The sequence below is a fragment of the Canis lupus genome, chromosome 35 (genome assembly GCF_048164855.1).
Source record: "Canis lupus baileyi chromosome 35, mCanLup2.hap1, whole genome shotgun sequence".
Taxonomy (NCBI): domain Eukaryota; kingdom Metazoa; phylum Chordata; class Mammalia; order Carnivora; family Canidae; genus Canis; species Canis lupus.
In genome coordinates, this window is record NC_132872.1 from 5,317,747 (window position 1) to 5,343,685 (window position 25,939).

The 25,939-nt window shown below is 54.5% G+C and overlaps 1 protein-coding gene across 2 annotated transcripts in view; it reads left to right on the top strand.

Annotated features, from left to right (window-relative positions):
* The window catches only part of SEMA5B (semaphorin 5B), a 117,889-nt gene that overhangs the window by 9,235 nt on the left and 82,715 nt on the right, over positions 1–25,939 (top strand). The gene's annotated exons all lie outside the window — the stretch shown is intronic.

Here is a 25,939-nt window from a genome sequence, read left to right on the forward strand (position 1 = left end):
AAAAATCTGAGGGGTTTAATTGTGCACAGGCTTTATAGGAACCAGCAGAGTAGACGGGCTTGCTCCAAACAGCACCGTCTTCAACGGTACTAAGAGAAGTGCAGGGACCAGATTGGGGTCATTGTGTCCTCATCTCTGGACATGGATTTTAGAGGGGACCCTGACCGACTGTAGTGTGCTCCATGGAGGGCAGCGAGCCACAGGAGGGGTTTGAGAAACCCAGCCACAAAAGATCTGGTGAAGGGAACTCTTCCACTTAGCAAGAAAACCCTGAGGGTCTTGATGGTTGACTGCCAAAGAGGCAGCACTTCGATAGGAGAGAACACAGCTCATCCATTTGGGAGAACCAGAAGACTCCAGAGTAGCGAGTACAGGAAGCTGGATTTTTTCAGAATGAGCATCTTCCCAACCAGATGGGTTGTGGTGAAGCAGCACCAGCTGTCAATCTTGCTGCCCAGGACCCTGCTCAGGGACTCCCGTACTGGAGGTGGATGATCGGCCCGGTGAATCTCTATCTCTGTGTGGCTCGGAGTCCGGAGGACACCTGCTGCCTTTCCTGACTGCTCTGGAGCCGTTGTCCTCAAAATGACGTCCCCGACCAGCGGTACCAGCACCACCTGGAAACTGTTAGGAGCGCAAGTGTTCTTGGGTTGAACCCCAGACCTCCTGACTCAGTGATTCTCAGGCTGGCGCCCAGCAACCTGCCCTTTAACAAGCCCTCCAGGCCATTATGTGCGCTGAGGTCTGAGACACTACCCTAGAACCTCCCCCCCGCCCCGACCCCAGGCCATTTTTTTCTGTTGCTGGGTGCTCGTGGCACTTCAACAACCCATAACACTTTACTGGGGAAATAGTGTGGAAACTTGGAAGGCATGTGGGGTTCGGGATGAGACAGCCCTGAGTTCAAACCCAACCCGACTGATTCTTGTTCCTGGGGGTTCTGTGAGCTCCATTCTCTCTCTGAGCCTTCTTTTTTTTTACTGGAAAATGAGGGAGGACTAGTTTAAGGGAGGATTAAATGACATAGCATAACCCTTGTAGCTAGATGCTCACTATGAGTATCACGTCATACTGGGAAGGGTTTTATTGGCATAGGAGTTGGTCAGAGGGAGGCCAGGGTGCGGCCTCTATCCCCTACACCCACCAGGAGGGCACTCCTTCAGGGTTGGAGTTGGTTACCTCTGGGGCTGCCACCTTCATCCCTCCGTGGACAATGGAGAGCCACGGCCACTTTCCTTCCACCCCTATTCAGGACTGCGTCCTTGTGAGCACGAGCAGGTTCATCCTTCCAGTGGACGGGGTCTTGCCAAGCCTGATCTCTTGAGGTGTATGAGTCTAGCGTGCAGTTTGACCCACCGAGGCCATCGATGAGAGGTCTTGGGCCCGAACAGCCCTCAGCAGCCTCTAACTTTACATGGGTAAGGAGCCTGAGTTCCTGGTGTCAGCCAGGCTGGGGAATGAGTGGGCCCTTCTCGGAGCTGGAAGGTGCCAGGGTCACCTCTAGGAGTCCCTACGGGGCGGTCAGCCGGTGGCATCTTCAGTTCTTCAGAGACACAGAGCTCGTTGCCCAGCAGGTGCCCATTCAGTTTTGGGTCGACAATGTCTAATAGAAAGCTCTTCTATTTCTCTGAGGTCTGTGTCTCTCCCCGAGGGCTCCATCTCTTCCCACGTGGCTGTTCCAGGCAAACGCAGTCCCTTCCACGCCACAGCTTTTCAAGCATTGGGGACCAATTGCCTTCACGTCTCCCCCGCTTGCATTAGTGCTCCTCTGACTTGTCTCTTCCTCCCTGGGCACAGAACTCTGAGCATCCTCCCGCTTGTCTTAACTTGTGGTCACAAGGACCAAATCTGGCCTTCCAGGTGAGGCCCGGCCAGCCACCCTCATCAGTGCAGGCACCACAGCTTCTGTTAACGCAGCCTCAGTTCTGCGCTGGCTATTTTTGGCAGCCACGTGGCCCTGCTGACTTTTACTGAGCTTGCAGACAACCATTCCCCTCAGGTCTCTTTATTATAACTCGGAACTCAGCCCCATCTTCCAATTTTGTCTTTGTGTTGCGTTAGTTTGCTAGCGCTGCGGGAACAAAGTACCTCAAACTGGGGAGGCTTCACAAACAGAAGTCTGTTGTCTCGTGGGCAATAGAGGCCAGAAGCCTGAGATCAAGCCCTTGGCGGAGTCGGTTCCTTCTGAGGCCTGCGAGGGAGAGCTTTCCCCTAGCTTCTGGTGGTTTCCCGACAATCCTTGCCCTGCCTTGGTTTATAGAAACATCCCCCTAGTCTCTGCCTTTATCTTTGCATGGGGCTCTCCTTGTGCACCTGTCTCCAAATATCCCCCTTTGTCAGGACACCAGTCGTGTTGGATTAGGGGCCCACCCTCCTCAAGTATGACCTCATCTTCACTCATTACATCTGCAACAACCGCTTTCCAAATTAGACCACATTCGGAGGTACTGGGGACTGAAACCTGAACGTGTGGGTTTTAGAGGGACACAGTTCAGCCCAGAGCAGCGCTGTGGCCTTTTTGTTCTTATGTTTGGGACTCTACCTTTTTCCCTAATTCATTTCATCTTGTCTACGTTCAGTCCATCCCTCTAGCCCACTAAAATATTTCAGATTCTAAAAATAAAATAAGATAAAATAAAATAAAATAAAATAAAATAAAATAAAATAAAATAAAATAAAATAAAATATTTTAGATTCTGGGGGGTGCCTGGCTGGCTTTGTTGGCGGAGCACACGACTCTTGATCTTGAGGCCATGAGTTTGAGCCCCCAGTTGGGTGTAGAGATGGCTTAAAAATAAAATCTTAGGGATGCCTGGGTGGCTCAGCGGTTGAGCATCTGCCTTCAGCTCGGAGTGTGATCCGGGATCCAGGATCAAGTCCCACATCAGGCTCCCCTTAAGAAGCCAGCTTCTCCCTCTGCCTGTGTCTCTGCATCTCTCTCTGTGTGTCTCTCATGAATAAATAAATAAATCTTTAAAAAAATTAGATAATATTTAAAAACAGGTATTTCAGGGGCATCTGGGTGGCTCAGTCAGTTAGGCGTCTGCCTTTGGCTTGGGTCATGATCACAGGGTCCTGGGATTGAGCCCTGCATTGAGCTCCCTGGGGAGCTCAGTGGGGAGTCTACTCCCTCTCCCTCTGCTTCTTCCCTTGCTTGTGCTCTCTTCTCTCTCTCTCTCTCTCTCTCAAATAAATAAATATTTTTTTTAAGAAAAGGAAACAAATGTTTCCGATTCTGTCTCTGACATCCAATATATCTGCTAATAGCTCCCACCTTCAAATGCTTCCCAACTATTGGTCCAAGGAACTGATAAGATCTTGAATGCAGTGGGATGATTCAGAGCCCTACATGCACCTGGATGCTTCCATCTACAGGGACTTGATCCATTGGCAAGCACCCTTGGATATGATTGCTCAGCCAGCTCCATGCCCTACTAATTTTCCCACCTTTTAGCTTCCTTTCTCTAGCTTATATGCAACGATTTCATGAAGAGATTGTCAGATGGTTTCGAGATCAGCTATGGCAGCAAACCCCATTTCCCTCACCTACCAGCCTGGTGACCCCGTCAGCAGAGAAGATGGGCTTTGCCTGACAGGACTTTATTGCTGAGCACACACTGCCTGCCCGTGATCTCAGCCGCCTTTCCCAAGTGCCCACCACCCCTCGTTTACAGTCTTTTCAGGAATTTTTCCCGGGCAGCAGAGTGAGTTTCCTTCTGTGTGATTTGCAAAAACCACCCCAGACCCGTTTCTGGAAGCGCCTCTCGTGCTTGCCAGGATGCTGTCAGGATCGCTGTGAGATCCCCGCAGCTGCTCGGAGCCCCATCTGCATGCACCCTGGGTGCGCGGCTGGGCCGAGTGGCTCAGACGCACGCGCAGCAGCTGGTGCTCTTACAGCCTGCGTACCAGCCTCCAGCTTGGGCCTCCTGTGCCCAGGCTCCTCTCGCCCTTGCCTTGCCCCGGGGTCCCGCGCCCTGATGGAGAAGACCGAGCAAAGCTGCAGGAGGAGCTGAAGGCCCGCCAGGGAAGCCCCCAAACCTGTGGACCCCAGATTAGTTCCCTCGGCCTTCGTTCCCCTTCGGCTCTTCCCCTTCCCCGGTTCCTCTCATGTCCTATGACCTCTCCTTCTCTTTTTCCTGTTCCTGCTCTTCGACTCCCTGAGGGTGAGACACAGGGAAGGTGAGATGTGCATCAGGAGCTGGCCCACCTGGGCCGGGGCCTGGCTGAGGTGTCTGGTGCGGAGGGCAGCCCGGGGCCACGCAGCAGGGCTCCGGTCCTGGCTCTCCGGGTTACCCGGTTACCCGTTACCCGCAGAGTGACTCGGGCGGAGGATTTCTCCTCCCCGAGGCTCGCTTCCTCGGCTGTAAGGTGGCCCTAACACCCGCTCCAGAGGGCGATGGGGGGAAGTGATTTAAAGAGCTCCTTTTAGTGAGGCAAGACATCTAGAAGAGTCCCTGGGGGCTACGGGGAGGAGGCTTGCGGGGGAGCTGGCCGAGGATGCGGTGGGGACGGGGGGCCCCTGGGGAGGAGGCAAGGTCACAGGCTGGGCCCAGCACGGGGGTGTCGGCCGTGACTCTGGGATGGGAGAAGGAGTCTGAGACAAAGGGGGAAGGGAGAAGCCCTAGGATTCTGAGCAATTTGTGGAAGAGGACGTGGGCGTTAAGAGGATTTCCTAGAGTTTACTGAGAGCTTACATTGTGCCAGGCCATTTAAGAAGCTGTTTTCTGTATTTTAGCTCACGAAAGCCCTAAGAGTAGGAATGGCATTATTACCCCCATTTTACAGATGGGCTGACTGAGATAGGGAGGTACTGGGTAGCTCTGGTACAGACAGAGAGAGGCAGAGACACAGGCAGAGGGAGAAGCAGGCTCCACGCAGGGAGCCCGACGTGGGACCCGATCCTGGAACCCCAGGATCACGCCCAGGGCCGAAGGCAGGCGCCAAACTGCTGAGCCACCCAGGCGTCCCTACTGGGTAGCTCTTCAGCCAAGCCAGGCTTCCAACCCAGGTGGGCCTGCTACCTCCTAGCTGGCTCTCTGGTCCATCCAGCCAACATGCTTTTCCACTGCCCACTCCCCGTCAGCCCTCGTCCCCGGCTGGATCCTCCTGTAGGATCCTCGCACCATCTCCTCTTCATGGTGGTGGGGTGGGGCGCAAGGCCCTGGCCTTCTCTAAAGACACTTCTCAGGGCACCTTCCTGAAGCCCTAACTCACATCCACGTCAGTTCTCCCCATTCCCAGCGTCGATCTGTAGCAGGATAGATTTATGTTAGACTACAGGGCGAACTTCCCAAGGGTGAGTTGCAAGAGCAGTGGACACAGCTAGTTGCAGGCGACTCTGGCATGACTTAGCTGAGGTCCCGAGGGCTGAGGAGGAGCGCGGAAGAGGAAGAGGACCGGCCTTCTGAGTGGATGGTTCTGGATGCTGGAGCAGCGGCGGTGATGAGGGGCTCCTCTTGGCAAGACGGCTGCCGCCCGCTCGTAATTAACCCATGGCTTTAATTACACTTCGCAGCCCGGTCCTGCTGAGAGAGAGGATTGCTTTGAGATTGTCGCGCTGGGCTAAATGTCTGGAGCAGTTTCCACTTCACCAACTCCTCTCCTCGAGATGGCAGGACCAGGGGGGACGGCTTTGCGTGGGCCCGGGCCTGGGGGATAGGAATGGTGGGCATGCTTGTGACTGCCACCTGCCCTGCTCTGCCCGGGTCGCATGTCTGGGGAAACCTCTCCGACTGTGAATTAGGCTTCTGCTGGCGCTTTGGTGCTGTGGCCTCCCAGGGACTCTGAAAGCAGGAAGCGGGGAGCACAGTGAGAAGGCCCGGCTAGTCCTCGGGGTGGATGGATGCCTTCAGCCCCAGGGACTCATTGTGGTGGGATCTGCTTCATATTCTCAAAGAATAACCCCAGCGTGCGGGAGCCTACTATGGGCCAGTCTGTCACTTAGGTCTCCGGGAGGGCCATAACGGAGGGGGTTAGCTCCTGCTTTACGCAGGACAGAAGGACCTCAGGGAGGTCAAGAAACTTACCGACCATCGCACAATATAGAGGTGAGGTGGAGAAAGGATTTAATCCCAGGCCCCAGTGAACCCAGAGCAAGGGCTCTTTCCACCTGACAATGGGCCTCTCCCAGTAGCTGGTGGCCTCTCCCAGTAGCGTCTCCTGTAGACCAGGAGTGCAGGGAAATGTGCTTGGCAGTGGAGGGAGATAGGAAACCAGGGCGTTCAAATATTTGGCGCATGCAGTGTTTTCCGCTGCAATGTTGTGCATGAGTGCTTACTGCTGGGAAGCCGGGGGCTCTGGGTCTCTCTGGGTCATTCTGTGTCCCGAGGAGGTAATGAGGAAGCTTTATGGGAACCCATCCTACTCTCCCACAGCACAGCCATGGCCTCCCTCCCACCGACTCTCTCTTTCTCCCTCACTCCCAACCCCTAGCCCTGTGCTGGTTCTCAGGCTGTCCGTCTCCTATGACCTCCCTGGGGCAGCTACCTGGGTGCCATCCTGAGCCCTCTAGTGACCACTCCCAGGCCTGCATCTTTGCCAAGAGCCAACGTCCTCGGTACTTCCTGAGCCTCCAGGATCGAACCCTCGGGCCTGACTCACAGGCTGTGTATGTGTGCACGTGTTGGGGGATCATTTCACAGAGGCCTCGGGTAGACTCTGCTGCCCCGTGGAGGCCCTTCCTCCCATCCGAGTCAGAATTCATATCCCCATGGTTCTTGGGCAAAACTCTAAACTCCATCTCCTGTCCTCATAGATGTCCCACACTGCCCTATGTGGGACCTGCACAGCCCTGCGCTTGCTCAGGTGTGACAAGGAGACTAGACCAGGGGGACCGTGTCTTGGATGCTCAATGTGCCTGGCACTCTGCTCTCTAAATTACCAGGGGACTGTCCCAAGAGTTGTTTCCTCATCGTTTGAATGGGGAAACTAAGGCTCTGGATAGTTCGGTAACTGACCCCAGGTCAATGTCTCTACCTTACTGACTCCCTTTGTTCCCTGGCAGCCCTGGCAGTGGAGGGCTTGCAAGAGAAAGAGGCTCAGCAGCTCAGAGACTACCACCCGCCCTCCTCTCAGTGTATTCACTGGCTTTGGGCCTGCCCCCTGGAGGCTGGGCTCCCAGGACAGAGCGCCTGGATATTCAGCCCAAATCACACCCCGTCTTGTCTTGGAGATTCGGGGTGGTGAGGCTGGGGGCGCACAGCAGGGGGCATTTGGAGAGGCTCACATCTCAGAAGCACTGATAGAAATCCAGCTCCACTCACCACAGGTCTCGGATGATCTTCCTGTGTTAGAAGGACCGGTTCTGTGGGCCTGACACAAGCTGGCACCTTCATGAGGGTGTGAAGGTCAGTGGGAGGGAGGCCCGGCTTCGGACGCCGGGTGGTCTGCGTGCGTGGACGATCCGTCCTTGCAGGCACGAAGGAAACTGAGATTTCTCCCGCTGGGTTTGCTCTGATGGGACTGTGGCCAAGTTGTCCCTGGTTCTAAACTCAAGACCTTGTGCAGAGCTTACATTGTGGCTACAGATGTCAGAGAGAGCCGACGGCTTGGAAGGACCGGGCGGGCATGTAGTGCAGGCAGCAGGAGCTGGGGCGTGGGGGTTGCGGTGGTTCTGGAGTTCCGGCCGGGCCAGGCCTCCGCATTGAGCCACCGTGGACGTGGCTGAAAGATGGGCCTCTCTGGCTCTGGGGAGGAACACGCTTCTCCGGTTCTCAGCATCTGGCAGTGATGTTTACATTCAAAGCGAGAGGCGGGAAACCAGGGATACCCGGCCTGCCTAGGCGGGGATGCTGAGATGGGAGGAAATGGCAGGATCCAAGTGTCAGGATCGCTGCAGCCTGGACACCCCATGTGCAGGCCCACATGCAGCAGAGAAGAGCCAGGGAGGGGAAGAGAAGGTGGAGGCTGGCAGCGGTGCCCGGGATGGAGCTGGGCGCCTTGGTGCCACCTGCTTGGTTCTCTGGACTGTGACAGCTGTCAGCGCAGCACAACACAGGGACCTTCTCTGAGGCCACAGACTTGACCCCCGACCCGTCCTATTAGCCTCTTCTGTTCCACCTTGAACTGACCGACTGTCCAATAACGAGGAAGACGAGCACCCGTCTTGCACCAGGACTGTGCTGGATGCTTGAGAGATTGGAGGGGTAGCTGTTGCCTTCTAGGGGGGTGGGGGTGACAGTTCCAGGCAAGGGCAAGAAGGCTTAGCTGGCGTCGCCCACACCCGTGCCTGCCCTGCGGCGCTAAGTTCCCAGGAACTGGCGGGGTCACTCACTGGCTCCATATAGTCTCAGGTAACTCACCCTCACCTGCTCTGGGCAAAACGAAGAGGACGAAAGCCATGTTTTGAAGGGGTGCCTCTCTGTTGCCGGAGAGCATCCACACCCGAAGTTTCTTCTCCAGGCAACTGAAACTTCCCTTTACCGGAGTCTGTGCGGGACACGGCTCTAATTGCTTCCTACGTTATCCCGGTTGATTCTTACACCAAAAAACAAACAATTCGGAGTTTGGTGCTGTGATACTCATTTTAGAAATGAAGAGGGGAGGGGCAGCCCCAGTGGCTCAGCGGTTTAGCGCCGCCTTCGGCCCAGGGCACGATCCTAGAGACCTGGGATCGAGTCCCATGTCGGGCTCCCTGCGTGGAGCCTGCTTCTCCCTCTGCCTGGGTCTCTGCCTCGCTCTCTGTGTCTCTCATGAATAAATAAATAAAATGTAAAAAAAAAAAAAAATGAAGAGGGGAGCCCAGGTGGCACAGTCGGTTAAGCGTCCCACTCTTGTTTCAGCTCAGGTTCTGATCTCAGGGTCGTGGGATCGAGCCCTGTGTTGGTTTCTGTGCTCAGCATGGAATCTGCTTGGGATTCTCTGTCTCCCTCTCCCTCTGCATCCCCCCCCCCCACTCATGCTCTTTCTCTTTCTCTTTAAAATAAATAAATAAATAAATCTCTAAAGGAAGGTAGTTGCACTGCCATCGACTAAGAGGCAGTTTCAGATCCTTGTTTCCAGTTCCAAACTCATGTGTCCCTTCACACCACATGGTGTCTGTTCTCGGTGTGAGTGTCCTGGGGGACCGTGGTCCTGGGCTCTGGTGAGCCCTGTGTTCTGGGCTTGCGGCGGGCTCCCTGCCCCACACACAGCAGAGCTAGCCATCCTGGGGACTCACCCCATTCCTTACGGGTAAGCCCTGCTTGCTCCCCTCTAGATCTGATAGAATTGGACCTGAAGCTGCTCACCCCCCGTGCCCGTATCAGCAGCGCCTCTCCCTTCCCTGGGCATCTAGGACACTCAGCAGGGTGCTCTTCCTTTTCATTCCTCCAGCACACTGGAGTGCTTAAAAAAAAGGCAACAATAAAACTCAGAAGGAGTTTCAGAAAGAGAGGAACAGATGCCTCTGGGCTCTAAGTCAACGAAATCTCTTGGTCGTCTCCACCTTTGAGGTCAAAGTTCTGGGGGAAAAGAGCCCAAACCATTCCCTTCTTGCTCTGGGTTGTCCTGGCACATGGGCCAGGGTGGCCCTCTGAGGAGGGGGCGGGGGACTGTTACTGCCCACTTGCCATACCACGCTTTGGTGGGGAGGGGCAGATCTGAGCTGGTGCATTTCCTTGGGGCCCTGACCCCTGTCATCCTTTCTCGTGTCCATTTTGAAAAGGGACGTATGCTTTAACGCTTCTCTTCCCTGGCAGCACCGTAGAACCACCGGGGGTGGGTGGGGGGTGATTAAAACTTCTGGAAGCCCAGGCCCCACCATCAAAGAGAGATTCCATCTATTGGGGCAGGGGGCTGGGCACTGGTATCTTTGCCAGGGCTCCCCAGGAGAATCTCGGGGACAGTCAGGGAGAGAAACCCTGGGGCACCTCTTTGCCTTGCCCTCGGCCCTTGGTGCTGCCTGCACGGCGTGAGAGCCTGTGATGGTCTCCCCGATGTGAGCTCCGTCTCCCAGAGTGAGGAGAGGGCCCCGCTGGTCTTCGCGCCCCTTTGCACTCCTAGCACCTGGCACTGAAGCCTCCTCGAGGTGTGCTGTTAAGGACAGCTCAAGTCAGGAAGCATCCTGGTTGCCCCCTCCCTTTCTCTTTCTTTCCGGGCACCGATGGGGCGTGCATGGGTCCTCGATTGTGTACCTCTAGCTTAGGGTGAGGAGTAGGGTCCTGAACCCCTGCAGCACTTCAAGGTCCCTGGTGGATGTCTGTGGCCGGCAACAGCAGGGGACGGAGGCGGCACCCTTTGTGGAGCAGCGAGGGAGCTGCACTGGCTCGTGTGTTCTCTGTGTGTGTGTGTCTCTCTCATACCCGGTGATCCTTGTAGCCGAGCCCGTAGGTCCCTCCACACAGGGGTGGGGTGGGGCCTGACGTGCCAGGGGCGAGGGCACAAACCTTGGCTCCGTGTTTCCACCTGATGCATGTGCGGAGCCTGCCCTCACCCCGCAGGGGAAGCTTGTCGAAACCTGCAGAGATAGGGAAGACCCTGGGTTCCCAGTCTCTCTCTTTACAGACCCCCCCACTGGGAAGAGAAAGTGGGAGTCTCCCCACGCTGAGAACCCCTCCCGGGGAGCAGAGAATGGGCTGTGCGTGTGTCGGTAGGAGTCTGGGTGCAAACTCCCTTTCATCTCCGGCTGAAATGCTGCGCCTTGATTTCCTGCCAGCCCCGCCACGGGCCCGCGGGCCCACATCTTCTGCGGCCTCATTGAAGACTGGGTGGCATTGATGCAGCGGGCTGCACTGGGAAGCTCGGGTTTCCTCGGCCCCACAGGCCGAGCCACATCAAAAGCACACCTGCAGTGGGGCCCGGAGCCCCCCACCCCAGCCCTGGGCAGCTGCAGGCCCTCCCCGCCCGCCTCCCGCCACTGCGCCCCGAGCCCAGGGCCCAGGGGAGAGCCCCGTCCAGGAGGTGTGCACCCTACCTGCCGCTCGGATGGCCATGCCTCTCTCCTCCCGTCCCCAGAGGGGCCCAGCTTGGCCCTTCTCCACGCACCTGCTCCCTGGACTGCCTCTGCTTTGTCTCCCGTCTGTAGGTTTTCAGATGTGTGGTCTCTGCCCGCGACCTCTGTGCAGTCCCTTCCCCCGTTCCCACCTGACTCTGACACTCCGGTTGCCTCCTGGCATCCCCCACCTTACCACTCTCCACAGCCTCTTCTCCGAACCCTGTCCCTCCCGGGCTTCTGTCCGGCCAGCCTGCACACTTCCCCCGCCAGCTCTCTCCCTTCCCGTCTGATCCCACCCACCCATGAGGGCGGGACTAGCCCGCCCGACGCAGGCGGCCCCTTCTCCCGGGCCCTGAGCGGGGGCGCACCTCAAGGAGTCCTTTCACAAATACCGACTGTGTGCCCCCGGGTGCAGATCGCCCGTGTGCTTGTGCGTGGACAGCACGGACGGGCAGCCCTGCCCCCACGGAGTTTCTATTCTAAGCGGCAGAGACAGAAAAACCACAGTAAATCGTGTAGCGTGTGAGAAGATAATAAACATGTGATAGGATGTGGTTTTAACTGTTGGCAGGACAACAATTTGAATATATTTCCAAATAGGACGATGCTTGCATTCCCATGTACCCCTTACTTGGCTTCGACAGTTGCCGATATCTGGCCCATCTCGTTTCATCCATTCCGTGCTGCCCACCCCCCCACCTCCCTGCCAAACTTTTTTTTAATCCTGGCATGTTTTACTTATTTATTTATTCATTCATTTATTCATTCATTCATGAGAGACACAGAGAGAGGCAGAGACACAGGCAGACGGAGAAGCAGGCTCCATGCGGGGAGCCCGATGCAGGACTGGATCCCAGGACCCTGGGATCATGACCTGAGCCGAAGGCAGATGCTCAACCACCGAGTCACCCGGGTGCCCCTATCCTGGCATATTTTAAAATAAATCCCAGGTATCATGAAATCTTATCCATAGATACTTCAGTGTACATCTCACCTGGTTAAGATGTCTTTACACTGTACGTAAACACGTTGCCATTGTCACACCTAGAAAAACCAACAGTGATTCTTCTGGAAGTCTTTAATTCTGCTGTGTCTGATCATCTTGCCTCACCAGGTGTGTGAAGCCCCTTGAAGGCCAGGACCACGGTGTTAAAAAAAAAAAAAAAAAAAAAGCATCCAAAGCTTGGAGACCTGCACTGGCCACCTCATCCTGTTACCTAACAGGTCCACCCAAAGATTATTTAATTCTCTGGGGAGATGTACTTTGGCTTGACTCTCAATTTATTATTGATTGGGGGCCAGACTTTATGAAGTTAATGTTAACATATAGGTTGATAAGATAACACAGATCCTTACCCAGTGGAGATGCAAATGGTTTCTGTTCAGTGGAAGAGAGAACACTGGAGTTACGGGTCTTTAGCCCTGTAGGTCATTAACCAGTTTTGTCTCTGCTTCACCAACTCGTCCCTGCATGCCTTCCCTGACCCATGATACAAACCCCTGTTTGGAAATTCTCTTTGGAGCTAGCTTTACCATCCCCCATTAATGAGTTAAATTATAAATTGCATCGACATAAGGACATTTGACACGGGCTTATCCATTTTCTGCGTCTTTCCTTAGCTGAGTCTACTGTTTGGTGTGGAGTAGACGTTTGTGGACTTGGATTTATACTTGACTCCGTATCCTATTATAAAGGGGAGATTCAAGGTTTCAAGTTGAGAGGTGCTTCGCAGATGTCACGGAGCTGGGGAGTGAGGATGGAGGTGGCCCAAGCGGGTCCCCTGGCTCTGGCTCCCCGTGGAGAGAGAGAGGAGGGTCAGGTTCGGGGGATGCGGGGCTATCTAGAGAGCCCCTGGCCACCCTCTGCTCCTGGAGCAGTATCCTGGCCAAGCCCTACCAGCGGGGAGGGGAGGAAGTGGGGAGGAGTGGGGCATAGGAAGAAAGGAAGGAGGCAAGAACAAGATGCCTACAGGTGCATGCGTGTGCATATGCGTGTGTGGCAGGGGTGTGCCCAAGAGGGGTGCTCGTCTGCCCGTGTGCCCCCATGCTCAGAGGCCAAGGGTAACGTTGTGGGAGCATTCTTCTACACCCCCTAATTACCACCTTCTGATTCCTGGTGCTGTTCTGAGTTGGGAGCGGGGGTTCCCCTTTACAGCTTATCCCGATTATTCCATCACAGTTTAGGCCCGGGGATGCAAAGGAGGCAGAAGTATTGACAATGAGGTGGAGCCTGTCGTGGGAGGGATTGTGTGTGGTGAAAAGCAGCTGCGCTTTTCATCCTCTAAGGGGTCGTGTTTCTGTTCCGGGAACTGGGGTGGTGGTGGTAGGGTAGGTACGGGGAACAGAGCTGATGGGGGTGGGGGGTAAGAATTGCCTGTGGGTTCCCAGGACTGGAGCTGCTCCGTGTGTGGAAATGATTCCTCCCTTTACTTAAATTACCCAATTTCCACCCAGGCTCCCTCAGCCTCTGGAGTGCCTGTTCCTCCAAACCAAAGCAACATGGAGTTAGGGAAAGCTTTGCCCTCCAGGGCCCCATCCCAAGCTTCCAAGTCCCCCAGTTCCCAATGTCAGTGTTCCATGTGGCACCATCCAAGGCCAGCAAGCACCCTGGAGGGTTGTTAACAAAAAACGTTTAAAAAAAAATTTTTTTTTGCATGTATTTATTTGAGAGAGAGAGCGCGCAAGTGTGGGCACAGAGAGGGAGATGCAGACTCCCCACTGAGCAGGGAGCCTGACCCAGGGCTCCATCCCAGGACCCTGAGATTAGGACCTGAGCTGAAGGCAGACCCTTAGCCAACTGAGTCACCCAGGCCCAGTTGAACCCCCAAAAGGGGGTTTTTCATTTAGCTTAAAGGTTGGATGTGTTCGAAATTTTATTCAAATTGGCATGGAAAAGCTTTAATAACATCTTTTGCTATTTCTACGTGGAGCTAGAGTAACTTTGAAAAGCTACCTGTCGAATCAGCACCAACTGGGGGACATTGTTGGTCCTGGAGACTGGAGGGGGAGAGGAAAGGGGCGGTGTTTCTTGTCTCCCCGACTTTCTTCATTATCACTGTCCTGGCTTGGCAGGCCCTCCCACCCTCCTTTATTGTCCTCTCCTCATTCAGTTCATGTGCCACCCCCAGCCATTCCTCGGGAGACATTTACCAACTGCAGACACTGGAGACACAAAGATGAATGAGACGCTCTTCCCAGCTGGAGATGCTCTGGGCCCGGTGGACAGTGATCCTTCATGAGTGAACAGTGCTTTCTGGTCGACGGAGCACAGTCACATTTGTTGTGTGTTTTAAGCCTCATGAGAATGGGGGATATGAGCCAAGACCACCAGCATTATCCATCCCAGAGGAAAGGGAAGAGGAAACTGAGGCTCAGAGAGGTTGCGGGCCATGTCCAAGGTCACACCAGTGGTGCACCGAGGGGCCAGAACCAGAAGAGCTTTTGGATAATGGCCAACCCCCTAATCTCTGGCTGCACAGAGGCTGGTAGCTGGAGGTCACGGGAGTTGGGAGGCGGAGGCAGAGGGTCAAAGAAGCTGAGGGCTGGCCTGCAGGACATGGTGACTTCTGTTTGCAATCAATTTGTCGGGCCTAGGACCCGTGTCTCCCTGGCTGGAGTGTTTGAGGCCAGGGCATCATGCTCTCCCTTGTCTGGACAAAGGTAAAGAGTACATCTCTCCCCTTTAGGCCAACCACTCTTTGGTTCCTGGGAGTCACATTCTCGGAGTCCCGAGTCCCTCTTCTACCCCACGCTCAGCCAGCTGCAATGAGAGGCACTGGGGCTGGACATGACATGAATAACACCTTGAAGAGTGAGATTGGATGGAGGGGGGTGGGTGGTGGTTGATTACAAAGGGAACCCGTGGCATAGAAACTGGTGGTGGTGCCATTTAACAGGTGACGAAGAATGTCCTTCCTGGCTGACGGGGGGGGGGGGGGGGGGGGGGGGGGCTGTCAAGCTGTAGGGAGCTGTAGGGTGCTATACGGAGCTGTAGGGTACTGTAGGGACCTGTAGGGAGCTGTAGGGGTTGGGCCTGGCGGGTGGGATGGGGAGAGGGGGAGAGCAGAAGGCTGGAGGCAGGAAGAGGTGGAGGAGGGGAGCCGCTGGGTCTAGGAGGCGGGCTGGCTGTGATTCTCCAGCAAGACACTTACCTGATGGTGGTTCGTGCCAAGGACTCTTGGAACATTCCTGTTGGGGGCGGAGCAGAGCGGTGCCTGTCCCCAGAGGGCTGAGAGCCCAGAACATCTGTTGTTTCTGACGTTTCATGCTGGCCTTCCTGTTACAAGAAAGCACAAAGGAGGCTACCTCTTAGAGGCTTTTCCCCTTTGCAGAGCATTCTGGATTCTCAGAGACGTAGCATGAGGCTTGGTGTGGCTGCTCATGAGGTTTTTCTGGAGGAACTTTAAGGAAAGAAGAGTGCGGGCCATGCCCGCGAGGCTCTGATATGATAGATCTAGATGGGGCTGGCAGCCTGAATATTTGTTCTAGAAGAGCAACACCATAATACAAATACCTACTATTTGTTTGGCATTGGTAATCAGCCACCTTGTCGGGAGAGGAGGTGCAATCAATTTCCATCAGCGCGAAGGAGTCTGGGAGGAGGCCAGCCGTGACATCTCGCTGCCTGCCGGGTGTCCCCTTTACAGTGTGCACAGTAAGGCCCAGCCCTCCAGGGAAGCTGGGCTGGGTCATTCCAAATTTCAAAGTTTTCTAACTAGCTTGCGATGTGTCTGTTTAAGCCGCGACACTGAAAAATCGTCAGCCACCGTGTTTGTAAAATTGTATTACATGCGCCCCTGCCTTTGTAAACAGTCACAGGAGCATAAATGTAACCTTTCCTTGATGTCCCACGGGTATGTTAGGAACCTTAATTAATGTATTGGGCTGTAATTCAGCGGGGCTTTTGGGACTCTTTGCTCATACCAAATGGACCCCTGAGGTTTTGAGTTTTCATGTCTGCTTTTTAGTTTTTCCAGCTGCTCCTCCTTGCTGACTGATGTCCCTTCTTGCTAGACACAATGTACCTGCCTAAAGCAAAGCTCTCTTCACTTCCAATTTGCATCTATTATATGGGTTTGGGAAATGGATAACTAAAGGCCTTGTTATTGGGTAGGAGATCGTACGTAGTGGTTCACTTCCCATTATTCATTCCGCACCCTCTCCCCAAGGAGCAGCAGTGACATTTAGGTTTGACTTCAGCCTCGGGAGGCGGCCTGATTGGTTTAAGGGGACGTTCTCGTCCTTCATTAGTGGCTAGGTCATACGTGCACACGTGACACAATGTTGACTAATGGGATCTGAAGAGCGGTTCTCCGCTGATTTCTGAGAAAGTTCTTCCTCACTAGCGATAGAGGGCCACAGGAAGTCATTCTCCAAGTAGATAAAAATGAAGAGACACGCAGCCCTGATTGCTCTTGGCAGCCCAATTGTAACTTTGAGAACTTTCTTTGGGAAAAATCCTACTGGGGATGACAGAGTGGGACGTGGAATGATGGAGACTGGCATAGTGGAGAAATTGGAAGGAGCCATGAGCTGGGTGGGTTTTTTTGTTTTGTTTTGTTTCTTTTGTTTTGTTTTTTGTTTTGTTTTTTTTTTTACTATCTAAACCTCTTCTCATGTGAGTTATTATGTTTGCTTTGGTTTAAGCCCCTTTGAATTGAGTGGGGTTTTGGGTTACTTATAACTAAAAGCATCCCAATGGATAAATATCAAGTGGATGAAATAAAAGTGAGTGGGTTCTGGATGAAGCCTGGAGATTTTGGTACATGCACTTGGTGCCTCTGTTTTGGTTTCTCAGAAGTTTGATTTTTTGTGTGTGTGTTTTGATTTTTGAGGGCCTTATTTCTTCCTGAGCTTTTCCAGGGTGGCTAGTGACTGCTTCTCATTCACCTCTGTATCCCCAGTACTCTTCACAAGGGCCTTGCCCTTACTAGACATTCAGAAAATTGTTAAATTGACTTAAACTCAGCAGTCTGCATGTATCTGCAGGGTGCTTTCTCCTTTCCCGTTGGCACTTATGTGAGCTTGTTGTTCTCTACCTATCAAGTTTATCAGGATGTTAAAGACACACCACAAACTCCACGCAAGTAATTTTTCTGTAGTGCTTCCCAGCTTACAAGACACCATCTCAACCTTATCTCAGGAAGTAGGTAGTGCCTGGATCATCCTCATTTTACAGATAAGAAAACCAAAGGTCAGTGGATTTACATGAAGCTTAATTTTATAATTAGTTCTTAACAAATTTAATTTCGAAGTGGCATCCAGAGCACTTCATTTAGAACAAATAATCCTGTGTGCTTATAAAGGAGCTTCTCTTGCGAGACTTCTCCTAAATGGGTGCTCCTCTGGTCGCTAAGAGACATAAATAACGTAATGATCAGCAGCTGCGGGTCGGGTCTTCAGGATGGCACTGTCTCTACCTCCCACTGCCACCCGAAGAATTGCAATTTGCCATCGGCGCGAAGCTCTTCAAGATTCACAGCTTGAGCTTCTCACCTAGCTAATTGGTGCTTACTCTTCAAATTGGGTTGCTCTCTCCCCAGTGGAAGAGAAGCAGGAGTTTGCCTCCGTCTGCTCTCATAAGTTTTGCAGCTAAAAATGAATCGTGAAACTGGAGGGTTTCCTGCTCCGGACACGTGTCAACGACAGTTATCGACATGAAGGCTTTTGGGGAGCTCTGACGTGAGGCTGCTGCCCAGGGAATGCAATCCCCTGTGTAAATCAAAGCTGGGAAGGGCTTCTTCCGTCCCTGTATATAGTGCAGAGGTTCATTGAAGTGTTAAAAGCGATCCCAACCGCATCCTTCCTTTGATGCCTGTCTGCCTGAACCGAGCACGAGCCCCCAAAACCGAGCTCCCGAAACGATGCTTTCATACCGCCGCTTCCCTTCTCACTTGCCATTGCCCCACGGACCTAACCCATTTTTGTTTTCCTGCCCTTGAACTTCTCCTGCCAGGGCCTCTCTAATGATGCTTGCCACGCCGGGGTGCACAGCCTGTTCTGATCCTTTGGTTCTGAGCCTTTGGTTATGGTGAGCTGATCTCTGCTTCACTTCCAAACATCAATGGAAATTATGGTGTAGAACACTTATTTGGACATTATTTCAAAAATGACATTGTGCGTATGCCTTGTTTCCTGCAGGGCAAGGATTATGTTTTACGTTGCTCTTGTATGATGCACAGCATCTAGCATTTACCTTATGTAGGTAGAATTTTAGAGTTTTCAAAGGAATGCGTGACCCAATAAATACCTGAGGAATGTCATCGCCTTTTGGAGTTCTACTTTATGGATTATGCGCGCTTACTCCCTCTGCCTCTGAGTACCTTGCCTGGCCACTCACTGGGAGAATGAATTCCAGACTCACAAAGCCTGGGCTTTTAAGAGGATGAGTGGGCGTGAACATAGTTTATAATGTCTGAATGCATTCCTCAGGACATTACAAATACATCCTGGGTGTCTGGTCCCCAGGGGTCCTGAAGGGGAAAGCCTGGGAAACGCAGAGTTGCACTCCATGGGGTTGGTGTATTGAATACTAGGAGAGAAAGGTTCAAAGGTCCCCTGCTCTGCTCTGTTGCCACATCTGATGATGACCCGGGTTCCCTACAGACAGGGACATGGGGCCCTCCCAGCCCATTTGGGGCTGCTGCAGCACTTTGTGAACTTTCTTTTTTTTTTTTTTTTAAGATTTTTATTTATTTATTCATGAGAGACACAGAGAGACAGAGACACAGGCAGAGGGAGAAGCAGGCTCCATGCAGGGAGCCCGATGTGGGACTCGACCCCGGGTCTCCAGGATCACGCCCTGGGCCGGAGGCAGACGCCCAACCGCTGAGCCACCCGGGGATCCTCCTTTGTGAATTTTCTGATGCCACCAGCCACGCTTAAGAAAATGTTGGGTCGGGGGGCCGGAGGGCCTGGGTGGCTCAATCAGTTAAGCATCCGACTCTTGATTTCGGCTCAGGTCATGATCTCGGGGTCATGATCTCAGGGTGAGATTGAGTCCCTCCCTATGCCAAGGCCCCAGTGGAACCCCACATGGGGCTCTGTGCTCAGTGGGGAGTCTGCTGGAGATCCTCTCCCTCTCCCCGTGCCCTTCCCCATCCCCCTCAAATAAATAAATAAATCTTTAAAAAAAAAAGTGATGGTGGAATAATTTCTTTTCCAAAGTCAGCAGCTTGGGTCCTCAGACTCTGGTCTCTTTTTCTACCCTGGCCTCTGCAGAAAAGGTCAACCTCTGAGGTTCTGAGAGGTTGATGCTAGGGTCAAGGGCGGACATTGGGGGAACCCACCCTCAGATTCGCCTGGACTGTCTGGCTTTAAGGCTTCTTCTCACTCTTTCTATTTTCATGGCAGCATCAGCCTTGCCTACCCCTCCTGCATTGGCCGGCCCAGTACTCTGAGCATCGAGGGGGCTCTTGGACACAAACTCCACGCTGCTCCAGGAGCATCTCCGCCCTCATCCTTCATGCCCACCTCCAGGTGATGCCCCTGGACACCCAGCACACAGGTGTCCGGAAGTGCGGGGCTCTTTCTGCTGGGAGTGACTTAGGAACTCTACCGTTATTTGTTGGCAGAAGCCAAGGAAGCTAAGTCTCCGCAGGGCACAGGGAAGGCTTATCCCTCAAAACATGCTGTAGGCTCCTCCGTCAAGAAACACTGTGCACTCCAGGCTGGATGATGAGCTTCTGGTCTTCTCCAGAAGCAAGAGGCAGTTCAGCAGAATCAGAGGCCTGAGTCCCCGCCCTGCCATTTACCGGCCCCGGGACTAGTTTTCTAGCCGGGATCCTCATCCTAGCCAGGAGTGATAACCGGGCCCCCACTACACAGACTTTAAGTAGAATTAGCTGTTAGCTGTGTTAAGATACATAGAGACTCAGGACAGCCCGTGCGCGCCGAGTGCCGGAGAGGCGTTCGCTGTTCCTGCCTGGGCTTCACTACCTGAGGCCTCGGGTCCAACCTGTGGTCCAGGCAGACACTTGCCTCAAGAACAACTGGACACCAGGACTGAGAGCCTTAGCTCCAGGTGTGGGCACTTACCCATAGTCCTGCACCTGAGCCACCCCAGGGTGTGCCTCCTTGACTCTGGTCCCCGCCTAGCTCCTCCCTCCTGCCCTCACTCCGTGGGATCATTCTGGAGGGCTGCTCCTCTGATCCTCTCATTAGAGTCTACTTCTACTGTATTTCTCTTTCCCTGTCTCCATAATTGTTGTATATGTTTGTTATGGGTTCTTTTTTAGAACCTCTGTTAGGCTCTGGTACTCAAAATGCAGACAGGGGAGGGGCGCCCACTCCAGATTCTGACTCGGGATATCCAGCTGGGGAGCAAGAATCTGCATTTGACTTGCTGCTGATGGCATCCGCAGAGCCAGCCTCTAGTCCCGTAGGTCCAGTGTCTGTGTCTGCTCTTGTCCAGGAGCCGGGCCACTGCCCCCCCCACCACTCCCAGGGGGCACGAGCCCCATTAGCATGCTAACAGCTGCTCACCACTGGGCTCAGGTACATATATCATCATTTAAAAATATCTACTTGGGTCGCCTTGGTGGCTCAGTGGTTGGGCGTCTGCTCTGGCTCAGGGTGTGATCCCACAGTCCCAGGATCGAGTCCCACATCGGGCTCCCCGCATGGAGCCTGCTTCTCCCTCTGCCTGTGTCTCTGCCTCTCTCTGTGTGTCTCTCATGAATAAATAAATAAAATCTTAAAAAATAAAATAAAATAAAAATATCTACTTAAAATTCCACATCTATGTTTTCTTCCAGCTGGGGTCATACATACCTCAATCTAGAATCGCTCCTTTGAGAAAAGGACAGGTGAGAGAGGTGAGGGGTGGTGTTGCTTTTCTTTAATAAAGCAGAGTAGTGGGAAGGAGGGTCCTTGGGCTGGAACTCAATGGCTTCAGTTTCTAGTCCCAATTCTATCACCAGCCTGCTGTGTGACCTTGGTTGAGTCACTTAACCTCTCTGGGCCTCAGCCTCTTCATTTCTGACATAAGGGGGTTGAACAGATTGGACTTGCCAAAGTTCTCTTCCAACTCTACAAGTTTGTGAGTTTACAAGTCTATTTAAATGTGCTGACAGCTTTAGAATGGCTAATTAATGAGTTTTTAGTGGAAACACAATTAGGTGATAATGAAGGCCTCAGAAGTAAATCTCTCCACTTCTTGTAATGAGTTGAGTGGATGAGACTCAGATTGTGTTTTCACCTAATGGGGCCCTTGGGAAGAGGGAGCATAGAGCCACTGGCTCCTACCTGGGGACTCAGGGAGGCCAGGAATCAGGAACAAAGCCACACATAGAGGAAGCTAGGTGGCACTGTCCTAAAACAAAATGAGTCACCTCTCAGGGTAGGCTTGGAGCCATGCAGACAGAGCCAGATAGTGGCTGCTCCGCAGATCTGGGGAACCGTACTTCTGCCCAATATCCATTTCCAGAACAAGTCCACCTGCATCGTCTTGTTTAATTCTCCTATCCCTGGCAAAATAGATAAGCTTGGAACTTTTATCTCCCCCATTTAACGGATGAGGAATGGAGGCTCGGAGGAGTGACCCACTCAAGGTAAAGTTGCTAGTAAGTGATCACCAGGATTCAGCTCAAGCGTCCTGACTCCAGAGCCCACGTCCCTTCTACCCGCCCAGGCTAGCTCGTCCTGTGCCTGGCCGGCCACGTCTGCGAGCGCCCCTGCTGAAGGCACCCTGAGGGGTCGCAGAGCCACCCAGGATGCAGCGTTGTGGACTGGCCCTGGGAGTGGGAAAGACCAGGCTGGCCTGGGGGGGTGAGGGCATCTGAGGGAGGCCCCACGGTTCTCGACAGACGGAGGCCCTGCCGAGAACTGGGCACAGCCACGCCTGCCACCGAACCCAGCACGGCCGTGCTCAGCGTGCACTGAAACCCCGAGGGTGCATCTACGGGACGAATGCCCGAAAGCCGGGGTGTGAGGATGAGAAAGGGTGATCCGTGGAGGTGAGGAGGATCTCTGTACCAGGGAGACAAACAATAAGGGGACCCCGCAAGGAGAGAACCCCATCTGTGTGGTGTGGGGAGGAGCAGGGTCTCCTGGCCTGGGAGCGTGGGGGGCAGGGAGCAAGCAGATCATGTCTCCAGGCCCCGGGCTGCTGATGACTTTGACTCAAGAGACAGGAGACCTTGACCTTTCCCTTCTGAGTGAAAAAGGGTGCAAGCATTATGCAGAGATGCAGTCTTTGCTGCAGAGGCAGGGAGGGAGCGAGCACGCCAGCGAGCATTTGTCTGCGTCCTGCCCTAGAAATGCTTCGAGTAATAAAATCAGGATGACTTAGGAAATCCATCACCCCCTCTCGGCCTCCCACAGGCACCCACGGGCCCTGGTGGAGATAGGGGAGGAAGCCTGGCGACCCAGCCAGGTAACGTGGCCCTTGTCTCCTCATCTGCAAACCAGGGGATGGGGCAGATGGTCCCGAGGTCCCCCCCTGCTCTGAGCTCTAGTGGTCTGGAGGAGGTCTTTAGGGGGCGGCAGGGGGCGGGCGGGGAGCAGAAAAGGATTGAGAGGAGAAACCAGAAAGAAAGGGGAGAAGAGAGGAGGATAGAGATAGAGGCGAGGAGAAGAAAGCCGTGGTGAAGCGAGAAACCCGGAGCTCAGGCCTGGTCTCCGCCCTGCTGTGAGTCAGGGCCTCCGAGCCGTGGCTTCCACACCTGAGACGTGGCACTGGGGGGACAAGGGTAAAACTGGCGGGGGTTACACACCGGAAAGGAGCACCCAAGCGACTGTGGAGAGAGGCAGGGAGGGCCCGGGGCAGGGAGCAGGCGGAGATCCTTTGAGGAAGCTCTTCTTTCCTGGGGATGCGGGATGGAGGGGACTGTGGGGAGTAGGAAAAGAAATAACCCAATGGGGAGCCCGGTTCAGCGCCACCGTCTGGTCTGCCCAGGGCGTGATCCTGGAGCCCCGGGATCCCTTCTCCCTCTGCCTGTGTCTCTGCTTCTCTCTGTGTGTCTCTCATGAATAAATAAAATCTTTTTAAAAAAAGAAATAACCAAAGGTGGACCAAGGAGGAAATAAACCCCACTTTGGTGGGGCTGTGTGTGCTCCCTCCAGGAGGCCGGGGAGGGGCGGCTGCCTGTGGTGGGCTGCCTCTGTGTCCCTAGCCCGGCTGCGTCCCTAGCCCACCTGCGGCTCTAGCCCTACTGTGTCCCTAGCCCCGCTGCGGCCCTAGCCCACGTCCCTAGCCCGTCTGCAGCCCTAGCCTGCGTCCCTAGCCCCACTGCGTCCCTAGCCCGGGAGCCTTTGCCTGGGAGAGAACAGGCCAGGCGAGGCTAGTGCAGCAGGAAGGCCGCTTCTACCTCCCCCGGAGGTGGGGTGGGAGGAGGAAGAAGGCAGGCTCGGGCCCCGGGTGCCGTGGAAGCCCCCCGATTCCTGTCAGACTTGAAACTCTTGACTCAGGAGGTTGCTATGTGTGGGGTGGGGGGCAGGGGTTGTGTGGTAAAAGCCCAAGGCCCAGTCCCAGACCGGAGGAGGAAAGGATTCGAGAGGCAAAAAGAGAGAAATCCGGATGAGGGAGTTCTGGAAAGCCAACCCAAGACAGGACCTCCAGTCCATGTGGCCCAACTCCACCCACGGTCCCTCCTTCTGCTACTTGTGCCTGGATCTCCACCTTGGCATGAGGCGAGGCCAAGACCGGGGTGGGAGGGAGGAGGAGGCGCAGGGCCGGGGTCAGGGCAGCCAGCTCCCCTGGCAGGCTAGATTTATGATTTGGCTGAGTTGGGGAGAGCGGGAGCCTGCAGCAATTTCAGAGTATGAAAAGCGGCCCAGTGTTTCCTGGAGGAGCCACGGTGCCAAAGGCAGGGGCATCCATCTGGCCTCTCTGTGTAGTACATTTGTCACCCTGGAGCCTGGAACCAGGCTGGCCTCCCTTCTGCCATCTGTAGCCGCAGCTCCCACCTTCCATAGCCTCTCCCGCAGGGCCCGCGGCCCCAGCAGGTGTCCCTACGGGGGCAGCTGCTCCCTTGGAACTCGCTCGCTGACCTGGACCCTCTAGCTGGTGCCCGTCCTAGCTGGTATCTAGGAATAAAAGGCCTTGGTGCCAGGGAAGTGAAAGGACTCCAGAGACAGCTGGTACTGTCGTTTCATGCTGTGTTCTGGGAGCTCTGGGGGTCCTCCAAGCTACCCTGAGAGCCTCTGCGAGAGGCTGAGCATCCAGGGCCCGGCCCCTCCTGCCCAACCCTGCTTCTATCGGATTCGGATATAGATGTTCTTGTTAAGTTTTAATTTGAAGAATGGGTTCTGCTGCGGAAAACAGAGTTTGAGGGCCACAAATCTGCTCTCCTTTCCAAGAGGAAGATCCAGAGGGTCAGAGAAGGCCAGTAGCCTGGCCGGTTGCTGGCAGAATGGGGCCTGGAGCCCAAACCCCTTGGCTCTCCCGTTGCTCCATGATCCTGAGCCACCTCTTTCGGAGTGCTAGGCTGGGCGTTCCTGGCCTAGCGGTGCTCCCCTTTCCCCTGCCCCGTCCGACAGGGTCAGGCCCACCTCCTGAGCTTGGGCACCACACTGCCTTAGCTTTTCCTCTGCCAGAAGGGGCTTTAGGATGTCAGCCTGTGTAGCCTAGGCAAGCCCACTTCAGGCGTGAAGCAAGACTTCCGTGGTCGCCCCCAGGCCTCTTCAGCCCTGGAGCTGCCCAGATCCTTGGGTTGTGACCCCTGTATCATCCCGGTGGGCCTTGGTGATTATCGAGGGTTTTCTGGGAGAATCTGCTAGAGTTGGCTGTCTTCTATTTAGGCGTCAGTTTGTCCATTTGGGTTGCTTTGCTGTCATCGTCGTCGTCTTCTCCTCCTTCTTCTTTTTAAGATTGATTGATTGATTGATTGATTGAAGCCATCTCTATACCCAACGTGGGGCTTGAACTCACAGCCTTAAGATCCAGAGCCTCACGCTGCACCGACTGAACCAGCCGGGTGCCCCTGTCCACTTTGGCTTCTCACTCTGGGTGCTGATCCAGCCACTCCCGCCTCCGTCTCTGGATTCTTTTCCAGAAAACCCCAGACTAACATTCGCTCTGGGCGGGTGGCTCTCTCCTCCTCCTCCTCCACCACCAGCACCACCACCAGCACCCGTGCCCTGTTGTCTCCTACGGTTCCTACGGGCCCCGTTCTCCAGCACGGTTGCTCTGTTGAACATTCTCTCCTCGGCGGGGCTCACTTTGCCAACACAGCGCCCTGCGGCCTCTCCTCTCCAATCTCCACGCTGGCTCTGCTCCCCCTACGCACCTCTCTTCGTGTCTTAGAGCCGAGCCCTTTCTGTAACCAGCCCCCCGGAGACCTTCCCCCGTAGGAGCCACCGTAACCATCCTGGGGGTCCACAGATGAGGAAAACGAGGTCCAGGCTTTCCCGAGGGCCTGGCACGGGCCAGGCGTGTGGGAGGCACCTTATATCTTTTATCTCGTTGGCTCCTCGCAACAGCCCCACAAAGTAGATTTTAACATTCCCGATTTTCCTGCAGGGACACTGAATGTCAGAGGTTTGGTAGGTTGCTCAAGATCACACAGCTAATAAGTCTTAAAGCCCTGGTTGTGCCTAACTCCTGAGCCTGGGCAGGTCCCCACGATGCCAAGCTGCCGAGGCGGTCAGCTCGCATGGCCAAGCTCATGACCTTTAGGTGTGACCACCTGGTGGTCTTTCCCCAAAGCACTCATCTTATTCTAGATCCTTCTCCCTGGTTACTGGCTTCCCCATTTTCCGATGGCTGGCTCCTCCTTCTTCCCTAGCCCGGGACCCCCGGGAGGGTGGAGAAGAGGGACATGGCTCTGTGATGGGAGCAGAGCACGGAGGTTTCTAGGCTCTGCATCTTTGGGAGCACGGGCACTGGGCAGGGAGCAGGGAGGACGGTGACCAAAATGGGGATAGAAAAGGACCTGGGCTGGAAAGAGGAGAGATTGTGCCGCTGACTTTTGTGAGACACGGCTCCCTCCGAAGTTGTTACCCGAGAGAGAGTGTGCGGCAGAGGAAGCTGACTGCTGACAGCAGCAGCTGTGGAGGCGTCGGGAGCTAGAGGGGTGGCATTAGCAC